Source organism: Globicephala melas, chromosome X, assembly GCF_963455315.2.
Source record: "Globicephala melas chromosome X, mGloMel1.2, whole genome shotgun sequence".
NCBI classification, from domain to species: Eukaryota; Metazoa; Chordata; class Mammalia; order Artiodactyla; family Delphinidae; genus Globicephala; species Globicephala melas.
Genome location: NC_083335.1, coordinates 86,017,199 through 86,031,217, shown reverse-complemented (window position 1 = coordinate 86,031,217; position 14,019 = coordinate 86,017,199). Strand labels below are relative to the sequence as shown.

Genomic DNA, 14,019 nt, shown 5'->3' with positions numbered 1-14,019 from the left:
AAAAACCCAAGCCCAGGCTGTCCCACCCACAGAGAGACTGTCTATGTTCTGTTAAGGAAAACTTCACAGTCTTGCCCAGTACACTTATGGACCCTTACTAGTTCATCATCATTGCCACCATCCTCCTAGAAATCACAACAGCATCATGAATGAACATAGGAGTCAGGCATTTTCATGTCCTTATTGTCAGTATTTTTATATACTGTTGCAGTAACTGGGGAGCCTAGACTTCCACCTTAAACCAGCATTAATGATGCATCCCTCTCCCTCCCATCTATCATACTATCAGAGGAGACTTTCACCACTCCTTAGAGGTAATGAGGACACCTGCTCCCCCCACCCCATGGTATCAGTGGAGGCCACATAGGGAGTAAGGTGCTCTTATCAATCCCAGCAAAGGAGGTATCAGTGGAGGCCTAATGGGAAACCAGAACTCTCAGCTTCACCCAGTAGTAACAAAGAGTCCCTGCCCCGGATGTCAACACAGGCCAAATGGTGAACCAGGACATATACAATCACCTGGCAGTGATGAGATGATATCCACCCCCAACCTGATCTCCATCCAGAGCAGTGTCAGAGGAAGCCAGTCAAAACAAAAGTTTTAAAGAAGATCCAGAGTCTCATAGCATAATCCCCAAAATGTCCAATCTCCAGTGAAAAAAATCACTCATATCAAAAACTAGGAAGATCTCAACTTGAAGATAATCAGTAGATGCCAGTACCAAGGTGACAGATATTAGAATTATCTAACAAAGACTTAAAAGCAGCCATCATAAAAATGGTTCAGTGAGCAATTATGAGTACACTTAAAGCAAATGAAACAATAGTATCCCCCCTTTCATACCTGATATTGGCAATTTTTATCTCCTTTTTTACTTGCTATAGGTTGGTCATTTTTACTGACCATTTCACAAGGCCATCTTTTTGTTTCATTATCTTTTCTGTTTTTAATTTATTTCTGCTCTTCTCTCTATTACTTCAATTATTTTAGTTGCTTTGGATTTATTTTGCTCTTCTTCTTATAGTTTCTTGAATTGGGAGCTTAGCTTATTGATTTGAGACATTTCTTCTTTCCAATATGAGCATTTAGTGTTAAAAATTTTCCTCTCATCACTGCTTTAGCTATGTCCCACACATTTTGGTGTGTTGTATTTTCATTTCATTCACTTTAGTGTATTTTTTCCTTTGAGACTTCTTTCACCTTCTTTTTTTCCCTTGGGACTTCTTTTATTTAAAAGTGTGGTTTTTACTTTACTTGGATATTTTCTTATCTCTCTATTATACTTTATTTGGATATTTTCTTACCTCTCTATTACTGATTTCTAGTTTTGATTCCATTGTATTAGAGAACACTCTGTATAATTCCAATTTGTTTCAATTTGTTGAGGTTTATTTTATGACCCAAGATACAGTCTATCATGGTACATGTTCTGTGGGTGCTTGAAAACAATGCCTGTGCTGCTGCTGCTGAGTGGAACACTCTATAAATGTCAGTTCAGTCCTGTTAGTTGATGGTGTTGAGTTCTTCTATATCCTGGATGATTTTCTGTCTGTTCTATCACTTACTGACAGAGGTTGAAGTCTCCAGCTATAATCGGGGAATTGTGTTTTTCTCCTTTCAGTTCAATCAGTTTTTGTTTCAGATATTTTGCAGCCCTGTTGTTTGGTGCACATACATTTACTATTGCTATGTTTTATTGGTGGACTGATCGTTTCTTCATTATGTAATATTCCTCCCCGTCTCTGGTAATTTTCTTTGCTATGAAGGCTACTTAATCTGATATTAATGTTGTCACTCTTGCTTTCTTTTGAGTAACGTTTGCACTGTATATCTTTCTCCATTATTTTACTTTTGACCTACTTATATGCTTATATTTTAAGTGTGTTTTTGGTAGACAGCATATATTTGGATCATGTTTTTTAATCCATTCTGCCAACCTCTGACTTTTAATGGGTTTAGACCATTTACACTTAATGTAATTATTGATATGTTAGGGCTTAAGTCTGCCATTTTATTTTATTATGTGTGTATGTGTGTGTTCTCTGTTTTTTATTTCTCTCGTTTCTTTTTCCTGCCTTCCTGAGGGTTACCTGAACAAATTACCACAACTTACCCAGTGTGAAATAATCATTTGAAGAGCCCCATAACTGTTAATGAAATTGAATTTGTAATTAAAAACTCTCCCTAAAAATACCTCCAGGCCCAGATGCTTTCACTGGAAAATTCTTCCAAACATTTAAAGAAATAAAAAGTGATGATACTGGAAGAGAAATTTGAATCAAACTAAATGTAGTTATAGAATAAATAGTTGACCATGGGAATGTGGATACACTGTTGCAGTTTGAGAGGAACTAGATATGCAGCTAGAGGAACTTAATGAAGGCAAACTTATGGACATAAAGAAAGTGATTGTGATGAAAAGAATGAAGATGCCCCAGAGAAAATGATGCCAGAAAAAAACTGCACATTAATGGAACTCTCAGAAATTTTTTCAACAGTCAAAGCACAAAGGACAAATGTTGGAAACTGATCCAAGTTCATAAAGCAGTATGACAACTTGCCAAGACATAGAAAAGGTGCTTGCTCTGTGTCATAAATTTTGTAATTAAAAGAAGGAGTCAAGCACTGTACTCTTGATAAGTTTTTACAAAGAGATAAAAGAGTTTAAATTCTCAGTGTTTCAAATTATAGTGTATTAAATACATATTGGTTTTACTATTTTTTATTTTCCTATATAGTTATAGCCAACAGTAAGAGAGTAAAATGCTTTGACAAAAATTTTAAAGGTCACTGAACAATCACAGTTTTCCCCATTGATTATTAAGGTTGCTTTTCACAGTTTCAGTTTGCACAGTCATTTTTACAGTACAGTACCACTGTGCAAAGCGAGGACTACCTGCTTTAGTGACAGCAGATCAGTGGTTTTTTGGAAGTGACCAGTGGAGCAGGAGGATACAAGGAAACTTTTAGAGGTGATGGATATATTTATTATCTTGGTTGTAATTCTGGTTGCACAAATTTATATGTGTGTTGGAACTTGTTAATTTGTACATTTTAAATATATGCAGCTTAATATGTAATTTATACCTCAATAATGTTAATAAAAGTATCATCCATGTATGTAATTATAAATATATGTTTAAATATATAAACAATCATCACAAATAAAGGAGTGTATAGATGGTAATAAAATGTGGTAGTGGGCACATGAAGGCACAACAGTATGTGATTAGAAGAGAAAAGGAAGAAAGACAACAAATGTGACTATAAGCTACCCAAGAGCAGAACCCTTACCGTCAAATAGTAGGTTTTCAATATACGTTTACTATTGTAAGGAGAATAGGATGAAGGAAGGAAAGAGGAAAGCAGGTGGGTATTAGGAAAGAAAATTAGCAAACAACCAAAAGATATTATAGTTGACCCTTGAACCACATGAGTTTGAACTGTGCGGGTCCACTTATACGTGGTTTTTTTTCAGTAGTAAATACTACAGTACTACACAGTCTGTGGGTGGTTGAATCCACAGATCCAGAACCACAGATGTGGAGGGCCAACTGTAAATTATGTGTGAATTTTTGACTGCATGAAGTGTCAGTGCCCATTACCCCTGTCTTGTTCAAAGATCAACTGTACATTCCTACCAGCATTGTATGAGGATTCCATTTTCTCCACATCCTAGCCAACACTTGTTATTGTCTGTATTTTTTATTGTGGCCATCCTAGTAGGTATGAAGTATATCTCATTGTGGTTTTGATTTGCATTTGCTTGATGGCTAATGATGTTGAGCATCTTTTCTTCATGTGCTTATTAGTCAGTTGTATATTCTTTTTGGAAGAGAGCTTTTCTGCTTTATTACAAAGAGAAGAAGCCTTTATGTGGTCAGAAAAATACAAGGTTGATCTTTTTTCCCTTTCTGTGAAACACTACTGTTCAAACTGCAAAGTGAATCATCTCAGTTCACCTCTTTATGTTCTATCACATTCACTTTGGAATGGCTGCCTTTGGCTGCTGAAAATCTAACCCTTTAGTGAAAAGGGTGACAAAGTCCCCTGACCAGCAGTTCTAGAATATCCCATTTTTACTTGGTGCTTTGATGCATACCTCCTATATATATTTCTTCTTTGGAGAAATTATTCACATCTTTTGCCCATTAGAAAAATTTGGCTATTTGTCTTTTTATTGTTGAATTGTAAAAGTTCTTTACGTAGTCTAGGGTTTTTAAAAAATATTTATTTGGCTGCACCGGATCTTAGTTGAGGCACACGGGATTTTCGTTGCCCCATTCAGGATCTTTAGCTGTGGCATGTGGGATCATTTAGTTGCAGTGTGCAGGCTCTTAGTGGCAGCATGTGGGATCTAGTTCCCTGACCAGGGATCAAACCCAGGCCCCCTTCATTGGGAGTGTGGAGTCTTAACCACTGGACCACCAGGGAGGTCCCTAGATACAGGTTTTTTTATCAGATATATGATTTGCAAATCATTTCTCCCTTTCTGTGGGTTGTCTTTTCACTTCATTGATGGTGTCCTTTGAGACACAAAAGTTTTTAATTTTGATGAAGTTCAGTTTATCTATTTTTTTTCTTTTGGTTGCTTGTCCTTTTGGTGTCATATCTAAGAAATCATTGCCTAAACCAAGATCATGTAGTTTTATACCTATGTTTTCTCCTAAGAATTCTGTAGTTTTATAAAACTCTTACATTTGGGTCTTTGATCCATTTAAGTTAATTTTTGTGTACAGCATGAGATGTTAGGGGTCTAACTTCATTCTTTTGCTTGTGGATATCCATGTATCCCAGCTCCATCTGTTGAGCAGCTTCCATTTTGAAAGCAATGGACACTATATCCCAACCTTACCCACCTTGGTTCCACCAGGCTGCTATGAAAGAAAACACAGTTCTTGAATCACCAAGAAATCCCAGTTCCATCTTTTTAAGTCCCTTTTCACAAATATACCAAGGTGACTTTTCAAAAGTTTTTCCTACTTTGAACTGAGATGCTAATTTCTCTACTTTATGCTTCACTCTGTCCAAATACGTTACTTTTTCCCACTATATGGGAAAATACCATATATGTTCCTTTTTTATTGGTTAATTTTACAACTTTTTATGTTAGTGTTTCTTTTTTATGTCTTTGTTGGGTTTTTTTCATAGGTTACAAATTTTGTAGAAGTTAAGGAGGTGCCTGGTAAAAGTTTGGTTATTTACACTATTGAGAGTATACTTAGATAGTTTTTGAAATTAAAAGATGTAGCTTTATTCTCAAAAGCCACAAATAAAAGTATTTTCTTCTGACATAACTGCCAAATCTAAACAAATGTAAATGTTTCATAGCAAACCCTTGCAATGATTGCTTTTAGATTTAAAATAACGATAGTGTATTACCTTCATATAAAAATAAATGTTCACTAATAATTATTCAATTGTAAAAATTCTTCCTGCCTTCCAAATTTAAAAAATTGTCAGTGTGCATTAAAAGCATGATGACATTCCTTGATTTTGTGATAAATTTTTTTAAATTTATTTTATTTTGGGCTGCATGGGGTCTTTGTTGCTGCACACGGGTTTTCTCTAGTTGAGGCAATCAGGGGCTACTCTTCATTGCGGTGCGCGGGCTTCTCATTGTGGTGGCTTCTCTTGTTGTGGAGCATGGGCTCTAGGCGTATGGACTTCAGTAGTTGTGGCGCATGAGCGTAGTAGTTGCTCGTGGGCTCTAGAGTGCAGACTCAGTAGTTGTGGCACACGGGCTTAGTTGCTCCATGGCATGTGGGATATTCCTGGACCAGGGCTCAAACCCATGTCCCCTGCATTGGCAGGTGGCTTCTTAACCACTGTGCCACCAGGGAAACCTGTGCTAAATATTTTTAATAAAGAGTGTTATAGCAGTTCACAATAGCATATGAAAAGTATCAGAATGTAAAAACAAAAATCTTTTAATATATTATTTTGGGTTGACTCCTCCATGTTAGTTTTAGTAAAATTAAAACCTCATTGGTTAGTTATTTTCTACTGATGGATAGCTCTGGAGAAAATATTCTAAAATATAAATCTGTTAGAGAAATTTAAGAATGAATCTAATGCAACAAAATAGTTACTTAAGTGGAAACATACATGAAAATATTGGGAAATAATTTTTTACCGTTATGTATGTATTAGTCAGGATAGGCCAACTGCTATAATAAACATCTCCGAAAGTCTCAGCATCTTAACACAATGAAGGTTTTATTTTTTGCACATGTCTCCATCCAGTGTGGGTTTGGGATGTGAGTCATCTCTGCCTGACATAGGCATTCAGGGACTCAGGCTCTTTTTATGAGTGACTCCTCTGCCTGCCAGGTCTTTTCCCACTCCCTTTTCCACCCCCAAACTTCTAAATCCAGTCTGCAGGAAAAGAAAAGGGAGTATGGAGGGTTATGCAGGTAGATTTGGAGGGGGGCTAGACTTTGAAGTAGATTATCCACACATACGCCATTAGCCAGAACTCATTCACATGGCCCACCTAACTGCAAAGGATACTGGGGAATGCAGTCTTGCTATGTGCCTAGATGGAAAAAGAAACAGGGTTTGGTGAACACATTAGCATTTCTGTGTTACTCCTTGGTAGTGGTATTACGAACTCAAAGCTACATGAGCACAAGAACCTTACTGATTTCTTTTTTAACATTTTTATTGGAGTATAATTGCTTTAACACTGGTGTGTTAGTCTCTGCTGTATAAAAAAGTGAATCAGCTATACATATACATATATCCCCATATCCCCCTCCCTCTTGTGTCTCCCTCCCACCCTCCCTATCCCACCCCTCTAGGTGGTCACAAAGCACCGAGCTGATTTCCCTGTGCGATGCAGCTGCTTCCCACTAGCTATCTGTTTTACATTTAGTAGTGTATATATGTCAATGCCACTCTCTTACTTCATCCCAGCTTACCCTTCTCCCTTCCCGTGTGCTCAAGTCCATTCTCTACATCTGCGTCTTTATTCCTGTCCTGCCCCTACATTCTTCAGAACCATATTTCTTTTCTTAGATTCCATATATGTGTTAGTATATGGTATTTGTTTTTCTCTTTCTGACATACTTCACTCTGTATGACAGACTCTAGGTCTATCCACCTCACTACAAATAACTCAATTTCATTTCTTTTTATGGCTGAATAATATGCCATTGTATATATGTGCCACATCTTCTTTATCCATTCATCTGTTAATGGACACTTAGGTTGCTTCCATGTATTGGCTATTGTAAATAGAGCTGCAATGAACATTGTGGTACATGACTCTTTATGAATTATGTTTTTCTCAGGTTATATGCCCAGTAGTGGGATTGCTGGGTCATATGGCAGTTCTAGTTTTTAAGGAACCTCCATACAGTTCTCCATAATGGCTGTATCCATTTACATTCCCACCAGCAGTGCAAGAGGGTTCCCTTTTCTCCACACCCTCTCCAGCATTTATTGTTTGTAGATGTTTTGATGATGGCCATTCTGACCGGTGTGAGGTGACACCTCACTGGAGTTTTTATTTCATTTCTCTAATGATTAGTGATGTTGAGCATCCTTTCATGTGTTTGTTGGCAATCTGTCTATCTTCTTTGGAGAAATGTCTATTTAGGTGTTCTGCCCATTTTTGGATTGGGTTGTTTGTTTTTTTGATATTGAGCTGCATGAGCTGCTTGTATATTTTGGAGATTAATCCTTTGTCAGTTGCTTCATTTGCATATTTTCTCCCATTCTGAGGGTTGTCTTCTCATCTTGTTTATGGTTTCCTTTGCTGTGCAAAAGCTTTAAAGTTTCATTAGGTCCCACTTTATTTTTGTTTTTATTTCCATTTCTCTAGGAGGTGGGTCAAAAAGGATCTTGCTGTGATTTATGTCATAGAGTGTTCTGCCTGTGTTTTCCTCTTAAGAGTTTGATAGTGTCTGGCCTTACATTTAGGTCTTTAATCCATTTTGAGTTTATTTTTGTGTATGGTATTAGGGAGTGTTCGAATTTCATTCTTTTACCTGTAGCTGTCCCGTTTTCCCAGCACCACTTACTAAAGAGGCTGTCTTTTCTCCATTGTATATTCTTGCCTCCTTTATCAAAGATAAGGTGACCATATGTGCGTGGGTTTATCTCTGGGCTTTCTATCCTGTTCCATTGATCTATATGTCTGTTTTTGTGCCAGTACCATACTGTCTTGATTACTGTAGCTTTGTAGTATAGTCTGAAGTCTGGGAGCCTCATTCCTCTAGCTCTGTTTTTCTTTCTCAGGATTGCTTTGGCTGTTCGGGGTCTTTTGTGTTTCCATACAAAATTGTGAAATTTTTTGTTCTAGTTCTGTGAAAAATGCCAGTGGTAGTTTGATAGGGATTGCATTGAATCTGTAGATTGCTTTGGGTGGTATAGTCATTTTCACAGTGTTGATTCTTCCAGTCTAAGAACATGGCATATCTCTCCATCTGTTTGTGTCATCTTTAATTTCTTTCATCCGTGTCTTACAGTTTTCTGCATACAGGTCTTTTGTCTCCTTAGGTAGGTTTATTCTTTTTGTTGCAGTGGTAAATGGGAGTGTTTCCTTAATTTCTTTCTCAGATTTTTCATCATTAGTGTATAGGAATGTGAGAGATTTCTGTGCATTAATTTTGTATCCTGCAACTTTATCACATTCATTGATTAGCTCTAGTAGTTTTCTGGTAGAGTCTTTAGGATTCTCTATGTATAGTATCATGTCATCTGCAAACAGTAACAGCTTTACTTCTTCTTTTCTGATTTGGGTTCCTTTTATTTCTTTTTCTTCTCTGATTGCTGTGGCTAAAACTTCCAAAACTATGTTGAATAATAGTGGTGAGAGTGGGCAACCTTGTCTTGTTCCTGATCTTAGTGGAAATAGTTTCAGTTTTTCACCATCGAGGATGATGTTGGCTGTGGATTTATCATATACTGCCTTTATTATGTTGACGAAAGCTCCCTCTATGCCTACTTTCTGGAGGGTTTTTATCATAAATGGGTGTTGAATTTTGTCAAAAGCTTTTTCTGCATCTGTTGAGGTGATCATGTGGTTTTTACCCTTTGATTTGTTAATATGGTGTATCACATTGATTGATTTGCGTATATTGAAGAATCCTTGCATTCCTGGGATAAACCCCACTTGACCATGATATATGATCCTTTTAATGTGCTGTTGGATTCTGTTTTCTAGTATTTTGTTGAGGATTTTTGCATCTCTGTTCATCAGTGATATTGGCCTGTAGTTTTCTTTCTTTGTGACGTCTTTGTCTGGTTTTAGTATCAGGGTGATGGTGGCCTCGTAGAATGAGTTTGGGAGTGTTCCTCCCTCTGCTATATTTTGGAAGAATTTGAGAAGGATAGGTGTTAGGTCTTCTCTAAATGTTTGATAGAATTCGCCTGTGAATCCATCTGGTCCTGGGCTTTTGTTTGTTGGAAGATTTTTAATCACAGTCTCAATTTCAGTGCTTGTGATTGGTCTGTTTACATTTTCTCTTTCTTCCTGGTTCAGTCTCAGAGGAACCTTACTGATTATTGATTTATTAATTTATTTTGGTTGCGCCTGGTCTTAGTTCTGGCAGGTGGGCTCCTTGGTTGCGGCATGTTGGCTCCTTAGTTGTGACAGGTGGGCTCCTTAGTTGCGGCTTGCAGGCTCCTTTAGTTGCAGCTCAGTGGCTCCTTAGTTGTGGCATGTGAACTCTTACTTGCGGCATGCATGTGGGATCTAGTTTCCTGACCATGAATCGAGCCCAGGCCCCTTGCATTGGGAGCTCAGAGTCTTAACTGCTGTGCCACCAGGTAAGTCCCAGAACCTTACTGCTTTTATTCACCACTGTAACCCTGTAGTTGATGCTATGATCTGTACTACCCAGATTCCCATTTAGTCTTAGGACCTATCCACGTGGTCAGGATACTCTGACTTCTTACCTGGCAGCTCTGGGCTCCAAGAGTGAGTTTTCTAAGCGATGAGAAGTGGAAGGTGCCACTCCAGCAGTGGCCATTTCATCATCTCTGCCTCCTATGACTCTTCCTCAGACACTGCTTGACCAGGTGGCTTGAGCAAGACCCCAGTCTGGTTATTGAGTCCAGAGGAACTGTGATTAAACACTGCTTCTCATTCCCTTTCCTCAGCCCTCAGTATTAACCTTGTAAGAATATAAATATATATTTTTCTTTTTACAAATAAGCCAATGGAGATAGTTTAGTGTTACTAACATAGTATTTATAGGCTTAAAACAAATGTACTCGTGGTGATTAAATGTAATTACTGTTATAGACTTTACCAAACCATAGTGGTTCTCAGGCAACACAAAGTAGAGAAGGAATTCCGTGTTTTTTAAAAATTATCAAAAAGGAAACTGAGAGTCAGCCTAGACACTTGTGTCCTCAACTCCTGCTTTTCCTTCCCACCCTACCTCTCATTTTTAGTCTACTTAATAGATGACATTTTTTTAAATAAATGACATTAAAAAAATTTTTTTTTAATTCTACATTCATCAGGAGGAGACAACACTAACTTTACTGCTTACACAAAACTGTCAGATCCAGAATATGAAAATGTTGGTATAAGCCAAATAAATTATTTACATACTGTTTTTTAAGCATAATTAGCTTCTGTGCCTCATTTTTTGCAATTTATGAAAATCTAGATGTTTAGCTAACTTCTTTTGGGAGCAAAGGAGGGAATAAGGGTGCCATTCTTTTTGGAAGCTATATAATTTTAAAATAATATGCAAAGTCCAATATTATGGCAAAAAAGACTGTTACTAGCTCATTTTTACTGTTGTGCTTGAACCTGGATAGAATTTTTTTTCTAAGAAATCAATGTAAATGAAGTTTGATTATCAGATTTACAAGAAATTTAAAACTACCAAAGCTTTGAAAATACTCACAAGCATTAGATTGTATATCAAACATAAAGAGAAAGTAGAGAATGGAAAAGTCTTACTAAAAATCTAGAAGCACTAGTCAAGACAACAAAAGCCTCATACTCTTCAAAGCCCAAATCCCCTGAATTTTTTATGTGTAAGCATTGAACTTCAGTCTGTTTTCCCTAGGGGATTACTTGACTCTGTAGTTGAGATCAAAGGAATATTGACACTCATTTTAGGTAACAACATTTTGTTACCAAATTTAGCTGAATTCAAAGCAGTCTTGAAAATGTGCAGTTTCTTCTACAGTAAATATAAATGAATTTATGTGTGATAATCCCGCAATTATAATAATTATAATTTTGGTTAAAAAAAAAAAAAGAAGTGGAAGGTGCCAGTCTTAAGGCCTGCGCTCAGAAAATGTCACAGTATTACTTCCACCATATTTTATTAGAGCAGTTGCAGAGAGCTCCCAGACTGAAGGGGAGGGAAATAGACCCTACCTCTCAACAGAAGGACTATCAAAGGATTTATGACTATCTTCAATCCATCACAATAGTAATATTTGTAATGTTTGTATTTGAGTTACTTGTCTTATTGACTACAGACAGATTAATCATTCAGCTAGAGAAACTTAAATACTAGTAAAACTAAGCACTTGCTTTTTATTTATTACCTAATTCACAAGATTGTCAAAATGCTTCAGAATTTTATTTCCTAATGAACTTACAGAAGTAATTTTGGATGTATATAAATTAATTGACCTGATTCTTGGGTGCTAAAACTGAAAAGGGGTGAAGAAAGATACAACAGAGTAGGTGGAGCAAATCCTTTTAGGGTTTTTGTTCCAGCTTTCAGGTTAGGTTTTCCTCTCTGTTCCATTATCCTTTCTGCTATTCTCTTGTCCCTTAGTTTAGGGTAGTGTAGTGCATATACGTGGTGACTGAGGGGAGGGGTACAGAGAATTCTGAAATGGAGCCAACTTGCACTGTAAGTTACAGCTTTTTAAGTAAGCCTTTTCATTACCACAAGGAATTTTTTGAAGTAAGTTCAACAAATAAAGATGATGTTAACCCCATTTCATGTTTTTTAGGTAGACCGTGGATGATTTTGATGCTCATCAATGATAAACAAGTTTCAGATAGTTTTTGTTTTGTTTCATTTTGTGTTCATTTGTATATTTAAATCAGTTTCTTTCACAGTAAGGTTCCAATGGAAGGAAAGCAACGCTTCATGTTTGGTTAAAAGGAAGCATGCATTATAAGTTATATTACACATAAGTGGTTAATGTTATATTTATCATGTATGTGTATATGATTTTTAAATTGTAGATGAATTATTGACTTACTGTAAAAACAAAAATAATCAGAATACAAATATTAACTGTATAATATATATGCTTATACAACATGTACATATGTATGTACAAATAAGTGGGAACATTCTGTAACTTGCTTTTCTCACTTAACAATATATTATCATATACTTCTGAGTCATTAGTGATACTGGAAGAGAGGATGATTAGGTATCCAGAGAGGCCTAGTTCTCCTTGGAATATAAATGTTGGACTAACTGGGTTATGGAGAGCAGTACTGTCTTCACTAAACTCCCGACTCAAATATTTAACCACCAATGCAATGTTTCCACTTGGATGTCCAATAGACATCTCAGACTTAAAGTGTCCCAAACTGAACTAGTGATGTTCTTCCCAAACTAGTTCCACCTGTAATTTTCTACGTTTAACTAATAGCAGATTCATTCTTCCTGTTCAGTCTTTCAGGCCAAAATTCCTAGAGTCATCTTTGATTCTTCATTGCCTCATACCCCATATTCAGTATCAAAGGAGATCCCCTTGGTTCTACTTTTCAAAATATATCAGATTTCATATAGTAAGTCAAAGGAAGAATGGCCCCTAATGATAAATGGGAGCACAAGCCTGCCTCCCACTGCTATATTTTATCATCATGCTTCTCTCACCTCCCCCACTCTCCTTGCCCCACTCTTCACACACCTCCTTTCCCATTCCATTTTAGGCAACAGCAGTCTACCATTTTGCTTTCAATTATGAGAATCAATAAAGAGCACTTTTATACACACATTTATCTTATTTAAAGTTTAAAGCAGTCTTTTGGTAGCTTTTCCAGTTACTATTGCTGTATAAATTGTTTTTCCAGTTACTGTTGCCCCCAAACTTAGCACCAAGCAACCATGTTTTTATACTTATAGGTTCTGTGGGTCAGGAATTCAGACAGGGCACAGTGGGGATGGCTAGTCTCTGTTCTACTATGTCTAGGGCCTCATCTGGGAAGACTTGGAAGTTTGGGGGTGACTCAGCGGCTGGGGGCTGGAATCATCTAAAGGCTTTCACTAACGTGTCTGCCACCTGGGCTGGGATGACATAAAGATTGCACATGGCCTCTCCATTTGGTTTGGCTTCCTCATAGCATGACAACCTCAGCATAGGCAGACTCTCTACAGGCCTCAGACACAGGGGTCCACATGCACATGTTCCAGCAAAAAGATGAAGCTGTTTTCCCTTTTATGACTCAGCCTTGCAATTCTCATAGCGTCACTTCTGCTGTATCCTATTGGTGGAAACAGTCACATGCCCTTCCTGATTCAAAAGGAGGAGAAATAGACTTCACCACTTGATGGGGCAGTGGGAGAGTCACATTGTAGAAGAGCGTGTGGAATTTTTAAAATACCATCTGTCACAGAGGTTGTAATTGTCTTTTGTTTCATAAATGAGGCATGGAGTCTTGTAGAGAAGCAGAGTGGCAAGATTAACAAGGGGCATCTTGGGAAACTACTCCTAGAGATTTTATTATAAGGGCCTCCTGTTTAGTTAGCTTTTAAGGCACTTATTTCAAGCCTTTAAAAAAAATCCATGATGTTGTGGTATTTGTGCAATTTCTGTACTATTCACAGATGATTCTGATCCACTCATTAGGAAATGAAGCATAGTCTCTACCTGTTAAATATTTAGATCAACTGAAGACACACTGAGGACTCACTGTGCATAAGACACTGGAAGAGGCTGTAGGTCAGCTTAGAGTGGTTGCAGCTTCTTTTTTTTGCCTCCTCAGTGTCAACAGGAGTGTTCACATGGACTAGAGGTAGCTGACCTACCCTGAGGAGCAGGTGGATAGGCTTTCTTTCTATGAGGCT

The 14,019-nt window shown here is 37.3% G+C and overlaps 1 protein-coding gene across 6 annotated transcripts in view; it reads left to right on the top strand.

Moving 5' to 3' along the window:
• JADE3 (jade family PHD finger 3) overlaps positions 1 to 14,019 on the top strand; it is a 151,983-nt gene that overhangs the window by 98,914 nt on the left and 39,050 nt on the right. The window lies entirely within an intron of this gene.